Source organism: Nelumbo lutea, chromosome 2 (genome assembly GCF_056320005.1).
Source record: "Nelumbo lutea isolate HS-2025 chromosome 2, American lotus-T2T, whole genome shotgun sequence".
NCBI lineage: Eukaryota > Viridiplantae > Streptophyta > Magnoliopsida > Proteales > Nelumbonaceae > Nelumbo > Nelumbo lutea.
Window position 1 is genome coordinate 84,892,387 of NC_142685.1, and position 6,119 is coordinate 84,898,505.

Here is a 6,119-nt window from a genome sequence, read left to right on the forward strand (position 1 = left end):
GGCAGGAGCATTGGACAGTTGTGAAAAACATACTAAAATACCTTCGAAGGACAAAAGAGTTTTGTTTGATATTCGATGGTAGTTCACTATAGATCTAGGGGTATATTGATGTCGATTTTCAATCAAATCTAGATGATAGAAAGTCTACATCTGTTTATATCTTCATGATTGGATCATGTGCTATTCATTCTGGAATTTGGAATTCAGCACATCACCCATTCTACTATTGTGTGACAACATTGGATCTACGGGAGATTGCTGTTAAAAGGTAGCATTAGCGGAGAATGTGGTAGACCCATTGACTAAGCCACTGACACAGAAAGTGTTTTAGAAACACGTGGAAAGCATTGGGACTCCGACTTGTATCGGATTGGACCTAAGTGCAAGTGGGAGTTGTTAGACAGTGTGTGCCATTACCTCCAATCAGAATGATGTATATTATGACATTTAATGTAAATGAATAAAGTACATATTTTATTCATGTTATTATGGTATGTTTCTATGTAATACCCTTAAATTGGACACATATGTGCCATTACCTCCAAGGCTGACACTGATGTGCCGCCAAATGGTTGGTGTGGCTTGTCTCAGTTGCTAGGGTGAGATCTAAGGTACATGCAGTGTGGGTTTTCTTGAAACCCTGAACCATATTAGAATTCCAGTATTGCCCTGGACCTTGGAGATAGATGGGCATAACTGGAATGTTACACCTGACCCCTACACCCAATTATGATACTACACTAGGTGTTGGATTAGGTTATCTTTGATATGCCAATCAGTGAGATCCTTAGAAGGGGTCAAAACCTGAGTATGTTGGGACAATCCAAGAATTCATTTGAGTGGGTGATCATAGTGACATGATCAGCCCCTTTGTCGAACAAAGTGAATGATTGGGGATGCACACTCTCTAATGGAAACCTAAACTGCTGGCAGTTGATTTCAACCATTGAAATTTGTTTTGCAAAAATATTTATATAGAGATATACATATATATATTATGATTTCAAAATGTTTACAAAAGGTTTTAATTCTCGGGATCCATGTGAGTAGAGAGTGCAACACTTTACCTTGAAGCCGAGGGAGAGATCCTCTCTTGTCGACCAGTGTTTGATCATTATGAGCTAAGATGTTAAGTGTATGACCATTGAGGGTAATTCCTGGTGGGCTAATTTTGCATCTGCCCACAGTCCTTGGGTTTTTATAAGGTGGTTTGACCCAAGGACCATTTAGTGTAAATGTTGGGCCTATTAAGAGCCCATGGTGATGGACTCAGGGGTTCGCTGTCTTCTACAGTGAACTCGGCCATGCCTTGTAACAGAAGATGGGTTGAACCCATGTGGTTGACATGTAGATCAACTTTTGGGTCTCATGGCGTACAAGGATAACCAATAGGGTAGCAAATTGAGGGGCTAGTGAGCAGATAGACTTAATGGGCCTAAAGCCCAATTCGAACAGGCTTAATGAGTTTAATTAAAAGAGGGCGGTTCTGTGATTTAGATTAGCAGATAGGATAAGGGATTATCCCTATTCATTCAAAGAGTCCAGATCCAAATAAAGATTTGGATAAGGAAACTCCTAATTAGATTAGGATGGGTGATCTTTATCTGCAGATAAGATAAGGGATTATCTTTATCTCTTAAAGAGAGTCCAGATCCAAATACAAGATTTGGATTAGGAAACTCATAATGGGATTAGGAGAACCTCTCTTTAAGGCTATAAATAGAAGAGTAGGGCGAACCTCTAGATCATCTAACAGACTGCTGAAATCTAGAGAAAGACAACACAGTTTGACTGCACTGTCTCCTTCTCTCCTGCTCTTGTCGCCATACCAGTTCGATCTCCACCTATGGGAGCGATTAAGAAGGGTTCTTGATATTACCTTTTGGTAGAAAAAGGTAATCTAAAGTCATGCTCACTAGCCCTCCATCTGATAAGATAAGATTTTAATTCTCGGGATCCACGTGAGTAGAGAGTGCAACACTTTACCTTGAAGCCGAGGGAGAGGTCTTCTCTTGTTGGCTAGTGTTTGATCATTATGGGCTGAGAGGTTAAGTGTATGACCATTGAGGGTAATACATGATAGGCTAATCCTGCATTTGCCCACAGTCCTTGGGTTTTTATAAGGTGGCTTGACCCAATGACCATTTAGTGTAAATGTTGGGCCCGTTAAGAGCCCATGGTGATGGACTCAGGGGTTTGCTATCTTCTACAGTTAATTCGGCCAGGCCTTGTAATAGAAGCTAGGTTGAACCCATTTGGTTGATGTATAGATCAATTTTTGGGTCCCACGCTACAAGGATAACCAACAGGTATTACCCTCAATGGTCTTTCAATTAACCTCTCAACCCATAATGATCAAACACTATCCGACAAGTGATGACCTCTCCCTTGGCTGCAAGGAACAGTTCTACACTCTCTACTCACATGGATCCCGAGAATTAAAACCTTTTGCAAATATTTTGAAACCATAATATATATATATATATATATATATATATGTATGTATGTATATCTCTATATAAATATATTTTGCGAAACAAATCTCAACGTTTGAAAATAACTACTAGCAGTTTAGGTTTCCATCAGAGAGAGTGCATTCCCCGATCACTCACTTTGTCCAATAAAGGGGCTGATCCTGTCATTGTAATCGCCCACTTAGGTGAATTCTCGGACTGTCCCAACATACCCAGGTTTTGACCCCCTCTAAGGATCTCAGTGATTGGCATATCAAAGATAGCCCAATTCGACACCCAGTGCAGTACCATAATCGAGTCTAGGGGTCAAGTGTAACATTCTAGTTTTGCCCATCTATGTCCAAGGTCCAAGGCAATACTGGAATTTGGTCTGATTCAAGGTTTCAAGAAAATCCACACTGCATGTACCTCAGGTTTCACTCTGGAAGCTGAGACAAGCCACCCCAACCAACTTGGTGGCACATTAGTGTCAACCTTGGCAGAATAAATCTCCCCATATCCTCTCTGATGGAAACCAAAACTGCCGGTAATCGATTTCAACCGTTGAAATTTGTTTTGAAAAATATATTTATATAGAGATATACATATATGGTTTCAAAATGTTTGCAAAAGGTTTTAATTCCCGGGATCCATGTGAGTAGAGAGTGCAGCACTGTACCTTATAGCCAAGGGAAAGGTCCTCTCTTGTCGGGCAATGCTTGATCATTATGGGCTGAGAGGTTAAGTGTAAGATCATTGAGAGTAATACCTGATGGGATAATCTTGCATCTGCCCACAATCCTTGGATTTTTATAAGGTGGCTTGACCCAATGACCATTTTGTGTAAATGTTGGGCCCAATAAGAGCCCATGGTGATGGACTCAAGGGTTACTATCTCCTATAGTAAATTCGGCTAGGCCTTGTAACAGAGGTTGGGATGAACCCATGTGGCTAATGTGTAGATCAATGTTTGGGTCTCACGCAATACAAGGATATCCAACTGGGCAGCAGTTTGGAGGTTAAGTGAGCACATAGACTTAATGGGCCTAAAGCCCAATTCGAACTGGCTTAATGAGATTAATTAAAGAGGGGCGGTTCTGGGATTTAGATCAGCAGATAGGATAAGGGATTGTCCCTATCCACTCAGATTAGGAGGGTTAAACTTTATCTACAAATAAGATAAGGGATTATCCTTATCTCTTAAAAAGAGTTCAGATCCAAATACAAGATTTGGATTAGGAAACTCCTAATGGGATTAGGAGAACCTCTCTTTAAGGCTATAAATAGAGGAGCAGGGCGAACCTCCAGATCATCCTTCAGTCTACTGATTCAAGAGAGAAGATAGCATACAGTTGGACTACCTCTATCTTCTGCTCTTGCTCTCTCCTGCTATTGCCGCCATAACCAGTTCGATCTCCACTCTGGGAGCGATCAAGAAAGCGTTCTTGATATCATCTTTTGGTAGAAAAGGTGATCTAATGTCTTGCTCACTCACCCTCCATCAGATTCGTGCTGAAGAATCAGGTTCTTGTTGAAAAGTCATCCTGCTGATTCTGCTTCATCCTGCACCGTGTCATCTTTGGTGGAAGCAGTCTTTGGATTCATCCTTGGGCGTGAACACCTTCATTGGAAGTTATTATTACTTCGTATCAGGTATAACCCTCCACTCCCTTTTGGTTTTAGATCTTGTCCGGTTTAGGTTCAAGATTAATCCTTGAAAATGCAGTTTTTTTAAAATAGGGAATATAATTCCCACATGGGAGGGAGATAAATTTTTGAAATTTCGCCCTATCTTCCTACAGGGTTCGGCCATCCATATGATGGATCTCTCATCCCTTCACTCTCATCATTTGGATCATCCCAACCATTGGTTGAGTCCTTTGTTCCTATAAATTCTGCCATTTAAATTGAACGAGCTGCTACAAGTGGAAGTTCCGTCACTGAATAAAAGAACTTGATGGGGAGCCTACTTCATTTTTGTCCATCTGGGGATCATCTTCTACCATTGCTAGGAATGATAGAGGAACATTTTATCAAATCCATCAAAACATTGGTAAAGTACCCTTATAATTAAAATGATAACTATGAAGTATGATGGTCGTTGTGGAATACGTGAACACATCACCAAAATGAGTGACATGGCAAATCATCTAAAAGAAATGGATGTGGAAATTTCTTAAGAATTTCTTATGCACTTCATTATGACTTCTTTTTCCACACAATTTGGTCTATTCAAGATAAACTATAATACCCAAAAAGATAAATGGAAGATGAGCATCGATTGTTATGTGTGTTCAAGAAGAGGAAAGGCTTGAAAGTGAAATGCCTAAAGGTGTTCACCTCACCATTGGACCACATAAAAGACACTTCAAAAGGAAAGTTAGAAAAAGGAAGGAAAAGGCCATACCTGCAAATGGTTGGGATCACAAGGCACACTACTTTTTCTACAAAAATAAGGGACACGTTAAAAAGGAATGCCCCAAATAAAACTCAACAAGAAGGGTAAGGATTTTGCCTTTATGAATTTTGAATCCTATTTGGTTAACACATCACTTGATAAATGGTGGATGAATGCAGGTGCCACAACTCATATCGAGGTTTCTTTGCAGGATTTTCTAATAAGCAAACACCTACATAAGGGAGAATGCACCATAGCACTTAATAACGAAATAGAAGTAGATGTTGAAGTCGTAGGGACATATTGTATCATTTTGGAAATGGCCTTTCATCTATATCTAATAGATACTCTATATGTACCTACATTTAAAAGGAATTTCATTTCAATTCCTAAACTCGATTCTTCTAGTTTTGAATTTAAGTCATGATTTCATTAAAGTTGGATGTAGTGTGTTGTGTGGTAACCGTTACAAGATTAATTTGCATCCTAATAGATTAGTGTAAAGCAAAGGTCAAGATTAATTTGGTGTATTGTGCGGTAATCTCTACAAGATTAATTTGCATCCTTATGAGACTTCTTTTTATTTCTATCAATTTTATTTTCTCCACAAAGTCATAAGATCTGAGGCATTTTCAAAGAATTCCTAGATAGATTAATGTAAAGCAAAGGTCATTTTGTTAGGTTCTTGGGCCTATAGTGGACCTTGTATTTGGGAGAGAAAAATACCAGAAGCATATCATTGTGTATCCATTTATATTGGCCGATGTGCAACGATATTTTGTACATCGGCATTTCTACCAAGCTGGAAGGGGAAAGAAAAATACGATATTTATCAACCAATGCATATTGATAGGGTAAATTACATAGGTACCCCATACTTTAGGGATAGTGATAAATAGGTACCCTGAACTTTCAATTGCAACACTTATACTCAAAACTCTCAAAAATAAGACACTTGGCTTCACTTCTATTTATTCATGTTACAGTATATGGTAAAGTTATCAAGATGCCCATATATTTTTAAATTGTTAAAATCAAAAAAATTAAAAATGACCAAAACAACTTCGATTAAGTTGGGTAGTCTTCAATCTGGGCATCGCTGTTGCTCATTCTAATCCCTACAATAAAAGTAGAAGAGTTCCATGAAAAGCACTTCGCCGGTGAGGGCAGGAAATTTCCGACAGTAAAATAATCGCCAGAAAAGAATAGTATTGAAACGCCAACATAGTCCCTTGTAAATGGTGTTGAAATTTTGAATCTGTTATTTG